The following is an 11,617-nucleotide window of genomic DNA, read 5'->3' on the forward strand; positions in this document are numbered from 1 at the left end:
CTTATGCCCCTGAGCCAAATTCTTTCTTCTGAGAAGGTAAGAATTGTGGTTGCTGCAGACCTATACAGATTCACCGCCAGTAACACTTTCAGCTCTTACAAGACCATTATAGACACCCGTGCTTGTCAACAACCTCCTGCTCTGATGACCTCAACATAAATTTATTTCATCAAACAGCAGATGCTCTCTTGTCCCACCAGCCCAGACACCAGTGGGTCAGAGTCATGGAAGGTGTTCATTTTCTGCAAAATATTCATTAGTACTTTAGAGAACCAAAGTAATTTTCAGAAAACTACCTATTTTCCAAATACCTCAGAGGAAACTGACCATATCTGGATCACTGGTGATAGAACCTAATTAGGTGAAGCCAATGGCAGTCTTCCATCCCCTGAGATTAGTACAGGGATGGGCACCATAATCCGAGATGAAATAAGCAGAATAAAAACAAGGACTCATATTTCATGTTACATTGTATACCAGGAAGTATATATCCCCCATGGCCACTGGCAGCCATATTGCAAGCACAAGGAGAACCAGTCTTAGGATGAAACTAATGCTGCCCTACCTTTGAAATCCAGTTATGTAGATAAATGTTCTTATTGCATACACAAGCTTGAGTCAGGTATTTTGATTCCTCGTAGGTGAAACTACTTAATTAATTTAAGTGGTCTTATGAGTAATTTGTACTCCAATGTCTCTGAAATTTTCCTAGAATTTAACTACTAATCCCAGGGACCGGGCCAGAAGAAGCTCTAAGTAGTAAACAATATAACTCAATGTTGTCCTCTTTTTCCAGTGCTAGAGCACTGTGGTTGACCCAAGGGTGTGAGCCCAACTCTTTTAGTGGGTTATTCTTCCAAGATAATTCTATCATTATGCAACTAGACTTTTCCTACCCACCTGAAAAATAGGCCCTGTTATACCCTACGATGTCAAGCTAGGCTCATGCTGGAACTCCCAAAACATGAACAAACGTAGTTTTATAAAGTTTGAGCTGAAAAAATGTTGTGGTTTTTTTTTTCTTTTAGTTTATTCAGCTTAATCCCCTCTTTTTAGGTAAACCTACAATGGGGAAATGACTTGACTAAGAAAGCAATAGACTAGACCTAGAGATAGGACAGAGCCCAAGGCTTCAGTTCTGTGCTCGACCTGCTGTCCTGGTACACTGAGGCTGAAAACTCATTTCCAGCACCCCTTCTCAATGGCACATGAACATTATATAAACACTGTATTGGGAATCTGAAATAAAACTGTTAAGAGTCTATAGTTAAGTCGTCTGAATTTTTCATTTTTGCCATATTAGCTGTTATTACTGTTATTGGTGTTTTCTGAGAAATAACTAGCTCACAGTGCTTAGATGCAGTGAAAATCTAAAGGACAAACCATTTGGAAAAGAGTTTAAAGCTCCAAGTTAAGGTTCAGCATCAGTTGTCCTACTGATGTTGAGGTTATCTGATTATACTTAGGCTTCTTAAGCATGTTCCAAAATAATCAAGTAATCAGTTAACAAAACACCCTATATTTTAATATAACAAAGCATAAATAGCAAGATGAATTTTTATTTTATAAAGAATCCATATTAAATACTTAATTATGAACGTTGCTGCTAAAGAAGTCTTTGAAATGTCATTTTCAATATATCCTTGACCTACTTAAGAACAGACACTTGTTTCTTTTCTCCATCCTCAAATTTAGAAATCTCTGGCTGATTTTTAAAGCATTTTGTAGGTCACATCAAGTTAAAAAGCTTCTGCACAGCAAAGAAAACAATCAACAGAATGAAGAGAAAACCCACAGAAATATTTGCAAACTACCCAACTGACAAGGAATTCATAACCAGGAAATGTAAGGCGCTCAAACAACTTTACAGGAAAAAAATCTAATAACCCAATTTAAAAATAGACAAAAGATCTGAATAGACATTTCTCCAAAGAAGACATGCAAATGGCAAACAGGTGTATGAAAAGGTGCTCAACATCATGATCATTAGAGACATGCAAATCAAAACTACAATGAGATATCATTTCACCCCAGTTAAAGTGGCTTTTATCCAAAACACAGGCAATAACAAATGCTGGCGAGGATGTGCAGAAAAGAGAACACTTACACACTGTTGGTGGGAATGTAAATTAGTACAACCACTGTGGAGAACAGCTTGGAGGTTCCTTGAAAAAGCTATAAATAAAGCTGCCATATGATCCAGCAATCTCACTGCTGAGTATAGACCCAAAAGAAAGGAAATCAGTATATCAAAGAGATATCTGCACTCCCATATTTATTGCAACACAATTCACAATAGCCAGGATTTGGAAGCAACCTAAGTGTCCACAGACAGATGAATAGATAAAGAAAATGTGGTACATGCACACAATGGAGCATTATTCAACCATAAAAAAGAATGAGATCCTGTCATTTGCAACAACATGGATGGAACCAGAGGTCATTATGTTAAGTGAAATAAGCCAGACACAAAAAGACCAACTTTGCATGTTCTCACTTATTTGTGGGAGCTAAAAATAAAAATCATTGAACTCATGGAGATAGAGAGTAGAAGGATGGCTACTAGAGGCTGTGAAGAGTAGTGGTGGAGGTGGCAGGGAGTGGTGATGGTTAATGGGTACAAAAAAAATGGTTGGAAAGAATGAATAAAACCTAGTATTTGACAGCACAACAGCATGACTATAGTCAATAATGATTTTATTGTACATTTAAAAACAACTGAAAGAGGATGATTGGATTGTTTGTAGCACAAAGGATAAATGCTTGAGGTGATAGATACTCCATTTACCTTGATGTGATTATTACACATTGCATGCCTGTATCAAAATACCCCATAAATATATACACTTATGTACCCACGAAAATTAAAAATTTAAAAATAAATAAATAAAAAGCAATCCGTGACCACCAATTATTCAGCTATTTCACTTCATCACCTCCTGTATTCTCTGAAACATCTGCACTATAGCCAGAAACTTCCATTTAACAACATGCTATGGTATTCGGGAGTATTCCTCCCTCAGGTTTCAGCCTATGTTTACCCTATACCTGAAATGCCCTCTCAACCAACTCTTCCATGACAGTTCAAGTTCCATTCATCCTATGGGGCTCTTTATAAATGCCTTCTCATTCATGATGAGTCCAGCCCATACTGATTGTCCTTACCTTTTCTTGCTTTCACAACTGTGCTACCGATTGTTGTGTTATGGTTTTTTTTTTAATATTTCATGTGTGGATCTTTTCAAATTTGATTGTAAGCTGTTAAAGAATAAGCAATGATGTTTTTCTTTCTTACATGCATTCTACAGAGCATCTTGCACATATGGAAGTTGAAAGCTCCTCTACAAGCTTACTGATTGATGGATAGAAATAACTAGAGTACAAGTGAAGTGGTGCCCTCTTTGCCTTCCTCCCCTCTCCAGGGCCTTCACTGCCACTGTCCTGTTAGAGTACCATTAACTTCCAATGTTAGAACAGGCTCTTGATGGCTGAGGACCAAGTTTTGTTTGTTTGTTTGTTTTTGTTCTCTTCCACTGCATTCTTTCCGCCTTGCTGTAGATTCTGAGTAGATCAGTGAAGATCTTCATGCCTATAGAAATGGCAGACAGAATCTCAAATTTTAAAGGACAACTAGGATGTTGATAATCTCTTCTGGTTCCACGTAGGGTAGAGCCTAAGCTGTTTCAGCAAAGTTCTTGTTCTCAAAATCCCCAGGCAATCTTAGGTGTCTTGCAGAGATATGAAGTTATTTCTAATATCTAATCTAAATCTCTGTCTGCCACTCAAGTCTCTTCCCTTTATCACAACCCTAAGTGAAAACAGGAACTAGGGCTTTCTTTGCTGAAAACCGTGTCCACACCATATAGCTATTTTTAAAAAGATGTATTCCCAGCTTATCTTCTTTACAAGTTAAGGACATGGTGTTGTGTTTTATATCTGGTCTCTGTTTGAAAATAAATGGCCATCTACAGTACAGGCTATAAGGAAGTAAGCTCTTCTTCAAACATACAGAAAGTAGAGACAAATTTTGTCACATTTGCTTTAAATATTTTATTTTAAAATTTGAACTATTATAGATATAGGTGAATGATGCCTTTGTACCACTGCCTGTTTTCCCTTCCAAAGAGTGATGACTATTCAGGGACATTTTTTTTCCTGGCAAGTTTAAAAATAATATATATGTATATTCACAGAAATATATATAATGAACATATCTCATATACACATATATATCGTATACATGTTTATGTCATGGGATATCTACATAAATTCCATATACAATATGCACCATTTTTAAGTGTTCATATTCTTTATGTAAATCATACCACAGTATATGTATCACTCTGGAACTTTCTTATACTTAAGACTTAGTATGTTCTTAAGATTTCACTTATGCATCTACAGTAATGTGTTACTTAACAACAGGGACACATTCTGAGAAATGCATCATTAGGAGATTTTACCATTGTGTGATTACCACAGAGTGTACTTACACAAACCCAAATAGTGTAGCCTACTACATACCTAGGCTGTATGGTGTAGCCTATTGCATCTAGGCTACAAACCTGTATAGCATGTTACTATACTGAATACTGTAGGCAACTGAAACACAATGGTCTTTGTGTATCTAAACATATCAAACATAGAAAAGGTACAGTAAAAATACAATATTATATTCTTCAGGACTGCTGTCGTATATGAAGTTTGTTGTTGATGAAATGTCATTACGCAGTACATGACTGTATTATAAAACTTGAACCCATCCTATGGTAAATCTAAGAACTTTCCGCAGCAGAAAAAAATATCTAAAACCAGAATCCAGTTAAAAATGAATTTTGAGTTTTGAAAGGGCAATTTAACAGTTTGGAAAAGTACCAATGCTTATACACTCATAAAATCATGCTGCTTTCAAACATTTTAAGAAACTCTCAAAATATTTTGAGACACAGTTGTAAAGTTTTCACTGTTTTCTAAAAATAAATATATCTAAAGATTGGTCTGGAGATAATGAACAAAAATCTATTAGTAAATTTACTAATTAGGGTCATGTCTATGTGTTTATGAAAACATTAAACATTTGTTTATTTGAAGTAAAATCTCTTTAGCCAACTACCATAAATATTGGCTGCCTGTCAGAAATGATGTACCCGAATTTCACGTTTTACATTTCCTCATGGTAACCCAGCCCACACAATATTTTTATATAATGACAGCTGTCAGGAAAGCAGAATATCTTATATATACATTGTATTTTGATTAATGAGCTAATGATGGTTCTCTGTTTAAAGTAATTAGCCCCCAATGTGGTTTTTAGCCAAAGTGTGCTCAGAGTTGACAATGATGTGATTATGTTATCCAGTTAGGGTATAGCCAAAATGATCACATTGCCTATAGCAATGCTTTTTGAAGTGCCATTACTAGGTTATAAAATCAACTTAATATATTTTATTAGGGTTGAATAAAGAAAAGAAACCTAATAGATTAGAATATACCAAAGATATTAGCATACCTTGAGTACAACGTGTGTAGGTTTATGAAACCTTTGTTTTAATAATGTGTGTATCTTCTGTGTGACTGCAAAGTCATCCTATAAAATGTATTTCTGACTGTGGATTACAGTAAAAATATTTTGAGAAACCCTAGGCTTCTTTCAGGTTTTTATTGCAACTGAAGTTGTTCTAGCTTTGGCCCTTGGCTGTGTAATGATTGAAGTCATTCCCTTATACACACTTATGCTTTCTTACCACCCCTTGGCCAGCCCTTTGGTGGAGCCCATTTCATCCCTGCCAATGGCATGTGAGGTCCTCACTTCTCCAGCTTTACCTCTTACTGCCCTTTCCTTCTTGTTCAGTCCATAGCCTCCTTTGCTGTCCTTGAACGTGCCATGCAGGCTGCAGCTGCAGTACCTTTCCACTGGCTGTTCCCTCTGCCTGGAACACTCTTCACTCTGGTATTCACACGCCTACCCCCTTTTCTTCCTTCAAGTCTTTGCTCAAATGTTAGCTCCTTTATGAAGCCCACTGTGACCACGTTATTTAAAATAGCAACCCTCCTCTTTTTTCTCACAGTCCTCCTTTTTCTGCTATATTTCTTTCCTCCACAGCACCAGCCACCTTCTATCACATTGTAGAATGTATTTATTATGTGTGTTGTTTGTCTGTCTCCCTCTACTAGACATAAACTCCAGGAGGGTAGGTATTTTAGTTTTATTTATGGATTTAATTCAAGCAACTAGAACAGTGTCTGGCACAAAGTAGGTATCAATAAATATTGATGAGCTAATTCAGATTGGTCCAGATCATGAGAGAGAGAGAAAAAGAGAGTGGCCACGCATCAGATACAAATTTACAGGAGATTCTAGTGCATTCTTAAGTTATGTCCTGTCTTTTATGAGAAACTTCTAACTCTCCTTTGAAGTAGCTATTCTTTTTACATTTTCTCCTTATAGGGCCCATTCCCATCTGGCTCTACAAGATATTAGAGCAACAGCTTCTACTAACTTCTAGGAATTCATCCAGAAGAGTGTATTGAAAGTCAAAAAAAAAAGGAGTCTCTGTTTACAATTTATAGTCTTAATATAACTAATCTAGGCAAAATCATCAAAACATGTGCTTCTGCTGAACTTATTTATCCAACATGGAAAATAAAATAGTAAAAAAAGGTCAGAAAATAAATCTTGGGGATAGTTGGTTTACAACATAAAACTAAGGAAGAAAAGTAACAGGATCAGTGCAATGGGCCCAGTTTCCCCCGCCCCTGCTGGAGTTACCACATTTAGTGAATAAACTAAACTGTGGAGTTGGCTCTGCTGCTGAGGCAGGAGTGTTATGTACTTGGGCCATCTCATTCATTTCCCGCCTGAAAATTTCCAACATAGCCAGAAAGACAGGCTGCTACTTGCACCTAATGAAGTCAACAATGCCTTTGTGTACTGACTCCAAAAATGATAGCTTGATCTGGACATTGTTATATGAAGCATATGTAAAGTAGCTTCTGTTTTTCAAGAGTTAGATTATTATTAAATAAATCATTTCTGGAAAAAATGGTAGAAAGTCACTTCTGAGTTGTACATGGTTACCACAGGAATGTCATTTGGATGTTTGCTCACTGAAGACACACCTGATGTTAGAAATAAGAAACGGAGGCAACTTCAAATACATTGACATCATAAAATAGCAAGCAAGCAAACAAAAAATGCACAAAAGCTCAGCAAGGGGTGTCTAAAGATTTGGCCACTCCTTTTAATCATTGTCCTAACCTCTGTTATTTATTTAAAATACTGTTCAGATTATGTAAAAAGAAAAAAAAGTATTTTTTTTCTTCTATCCCCAAATTTTTACCTTCTTTGTCCCAATCTATACTTATGGTCTGAGCAATGTGAACATCAATTCAGCTATAAAGCTCCTTTTAACTCAGTGTTTAACTCTGAAACCAGAAATGTTGCACCATAGCTTGTTCATACTTCTTAATCTTTTAAATCTTAATCCACATTTTAAGTAGATAGCAATATGTCTGGAGAGTGCCCATCCACAAGAAGGTGACACAGTCTATTTCGTTATAGGCGTGCCACTTTTTTGTCAATTTAGTCACAATTTAATCAATTACTGCCATTACTATGGAAATTACTACAGAATGAATATTGTAGTCTTTAAGTACAGAGCAATCCTTTTACATTTTAACTCAATATTAAATCCTTTTTAAATCTCTGGTTTCTTCCCAAATCCAGAACAAAGGATGCTTGCTTTGTTACAATCTTCACCTCTAGTATAATCTTAATAAGAAATACAAAAGACTCATTTACTCTGCCTAAAAGTTTTGATAAAGGTATTTTTTAGAATGTGCTGCATGTTTATGCTAAAAATAGAGAAATTATAAGCACTTTTAAAGGATAATCTGTTTATTAATTGAATTATATTATCAAAGAGTTATTTAGTGAACAAATGAAGAAGACAAAGTTTTCAGAAATGTTGCTTTTGCATGATCAATATAATTGCAAAAGTCAACATGAAATTGACATTATTCTGTGGAAGTTACAACACTTTCTCTTTAAATACTCAGTCAATATTACCTATTTTTGCTCTTAAGCAAAACATTGGGTGAAATGCTCACATTACCAGAAAAATTTGTTAATCTTTGGCAAGCAACAAACCATATTTAGTACTTGCATTTCCTGTTTTACAGATGTTTTGTTAGACTGAATTAATAAAATATCTTATTACTATTTGAAGAGTATTTTACTTATAGTGAGAAAGCAGCAGATATGAACAGCTTTGATTTTAGTAATGTGTCTCCTTAAGCCTCTTAATTGCAGAGACTGTTGGTAAAAGTAATTAAGATTTACCAAAAGAGAATCAGGATATCATTGTTTAGGCACCTAAGAGGAAGAACAGGGTAAAATGAAACCAGAAATTAATAGTATTTCCACCATCAAATTAAAAATACTAAAAATTTTAGAAAATATATCACAGTTGAAGTGATTCAAGTGCAACTATGGTTAGACTTTAGTAACCACCCTTTTATTCTTATTATTCTTTTTAACTGTGATCATATTTTCTATAAAAGTTTATATCCTGCTTCAAAAAAACAATTTTTTAAAATTTTGGTTTCCCCACTTATTATCATGTTAAAAAAATGCATAGCTTGAAAAAAATCTCAAACACACTGCATTGTAGAAAATATTAATAGCATATGTAAAAGCAAATTAGGTGATGATAACTAGGACATCAAGTTATTAAAATTATATGAATTGTGTGATGGTTGCTAGGGTGCCAGGCAGCAAAATGTGTAATTATCTGATTATCTGATTTATTTAATTCTGGTAGTCTATCTCTATAGATACTTCAGCCAGAAAAGTATACTTTGGAGCTTGAATTACCTGAATTTCTAGCTACCTTGATTTTATATAAATATATGTAACACTTATAACTATATACACACACATACACATATGGAAATGTGTAAACATAGCATCAATACTCTTCAGCCAAGGAAGCCAGGAAGTCACCTGTAGTTGAACAAGTTTGGTTCATTACTTGTTGCAGCAAGGAAGAACACACATCACGGAAATCATGGGTGTTTCAGTAAGAGGGTGTTAGAAAGGACCTTATAGGATTTGGGCTTTGATTGAGTGATTTGAGGTAGAGTCTAAGGCAGCAGGGATTCCCTCTAGATTGGATGCTGTTAGAAAGTGGAGCAATTCTGTAATGGGAGGTCTCACTTACTCTTATAGGAAGGGGAAACTATAGTGAGAATAAAGTTGTCATTGGTAAAGAAGGAGCACTCATTTTGGCCAAGAGATAGGATGTTTGGTACTTCGTGGGTGGCAAAGTGACTTGCTTTTGTCTGTGCTCAGACAAAATTATGAATGGTCTTATTTAATCATGGTCTCAAAGTAGCCCGGTCAGAGGCTGGTTTTCTGTGAGATGGTTCATGTCTAATGGGAGAATCACAGGGTCTGCCTGTGAGAGCCAGGCCAGCTTCTGGGTGTCAGGTGCTGCCCTTTTCCCTTCCTCAATAGCTTCAGTCATTCTTATGCTACGATGGGCAGATCTCACAAGTTTATGTGTGCCTTTTTTTCACACTGCCAAGTACAGTTCAATTTTAGGTCGGGTTGGTTACGAGAGAACAGAAAGGGAATATTCTTCCCAGAAAGAATGATTCAGTGCTACTCATACTCACTGGTCCCCTTTCTACATAGTTGATGCTCTCGAGAGCGGACTTTTCTCCCAATCTGATGCTTGAGGATGATGGTGCTTTCTCTATTGTCACTCAATGAGCATTTGATGGCAGGAAAATTTGGTAGAAGAGAACAACTTTTTCTCCTGAGAAAAATGATGATAAACATGGATTTTAATTTTAATTTTGTTTTGAAAGAAGCAATCTTATAGATTTTTAATAATGTAGAGGAGAAAATATTCTTCCACTACTTTTAATACAATGTCTCTCTGCTCTAATTACCACTAAGCATTGCTAAAGGTTATTTGGCACTGAATTCTTCTCCCGTGCCCCACCCAGTTTTTTTTTCTTTTTTCTCTTTTTACTAAAAACCAAACATCTATTGTTTCCAGCATTTAGAAGAGTCTCAAATTTTCTACTCAAGAGGTGTTAAAGTTGCTGCTCCCTTCTTATTCTTTGTACAGAACTAGTACAGACTAGTACTGCAAGTAATTCACAGACTGTTTTATGATATACTGGATGTAATCAATTTGTTTTGATCTATAAAATTGGGAATACCACAAGCCACGACAGCTTAGCTATCTACATAAATATTTACTCAAAAAATATTTGCTGAGCACATGCTATGTTTCCATATTATTTTGTCCCAGGCTTGGGGACACCAGGGAGGGAAGGAAGGTGAAGAGCCCAATCTCTGGAGTCCTAAGGCCTGGGTTGGAATTCCTGCTCAGCCCCTTGCTAGTCATGTCATCATAGGCAGGTACTTGATCTCTCTCGACTCTACATTCTTCCTAAAATGTGGGTGACTAAATAATACTTACCCTTAATGCTGTGGGAGGACTGAAAGAGGTCATTCGAGTTAACTGCTTAGTGCAGTGCTCAGCATAGTTAATACTCAGTGAAGCCACTGTTATTTTTTGACAAGATAGTGGTGAATTACTAGATGCTATTCTTCCCTCAAGGAACTGACTGGTTCCTCTCACTAGTGAAATTGGAGGCATCTCACTTATTCTTGGGAAGAGTATTAGGAGGCAGGAAGAGAAGGCACTTAGTAAGACCTGATGGATGAGTGAGAGTTGTCCTGGCAGTGGTAAAGGGTAAGGGAGAAGGGAAGGAATGATGCTTGTGGAGAACAGGATGGTCTCAGCATTGGGGACACAATACCAAGTGCTAGATGTGACAGAGAAGAGAACCACAGCCAGTTCCTTGTGGCCACACTGTGGACTGGGTGGAGAGCGACATAGGTGGTGGGAACTGTAGCTGGGGAGTCCAGCCAGGACCGGATCTCAAGGGCCATGTGTTCAAAGCTTAGCACCTTAGACTACCTTGAAGACAACAGGGATCTGGAGTCAGCCTATCAGTAATGGTACCCTTTTCAAAAAGGTACTTACATAATTTTTTTTAATGATAAAGGAAATTATTTACAGAAAGGGCAGAGTTCATTGTTTTCTCATTCACAGAGTATAGCAACCGTTACCCATATGAGCCTGGGCCTCTCATTTAATTTCTCCTTCCCCTCATTCCTTACCCATGCTTTCTCCCATTCCTCTCCATATTAAAGACACCTATATTTTATTTAAGTCCCAGGGTATATGTGCAGGATGGGCAGGTTTGTTCCATAGGTAAACGTGTGCCATGGCAGTTTGCTTCACCTATCACCCCATCACCTAAGCATTAAACTCAGTATGCATTAGCTCTTTTCTGTAATGATCTCCTCCCCGACCACCCTCCGCTTACAGGCCCCAGTGTGTGTTGTTCCCCTCCCTGTGTCCATGTGTTCTCATTGTTCAGCTCCCACTTATAAGTTAGAACATGCGGTGTTTGGTTTTCTGCGTCTGCATTCGTTTGCTGAGGATAATGACCTCCAGCTTCATCCATGTCTCTGCAAAGGACATGATCTCATTCCTTTTTATGGCTGCATGGTATTCTGTGGTGTATATGT

The 11,617-nt window shown here is 36.7% G+C and overlaps 1 long non-coding RNA gene across 1 annotated transcript in view; it reads right to left on the reverse strand.

The window, feature by feature from the left end:
• LOC109029478 (uncharacterized) overlaps positions 1–11,617 on the reverse strand; it is a 50,955-nt gene that overhangs the window by 32,536 nt on the left and 6,802 nt on the right. Inside the window, exon 2 of the long non-coding RNA XR_010130583.1 lies at positions 9,679–9,821. This is a non-coding gene — a long non-coding RNA (uncharacterized lncRNA). The remainder of the gene's footprint in view (positions 1–9,678; positions 9,822–11,617) is intronic.

The sequence above is a fragment of the Gorilla gorilla genome, chromosome 14 (genome assembly GCF_029281585.2).
Source record: "Gorilla gorilla gorilla isolate KB3781 chromosome 14, NHGRI_mGorGor1-v2.1_pri, whole genome shotgun sequence".
Lineage (NCBI taxonomy): Eukaryota > Metazoa > Chordata > Mammalia > Primates > Hominidae > Gorilla > Gorilla gorilla.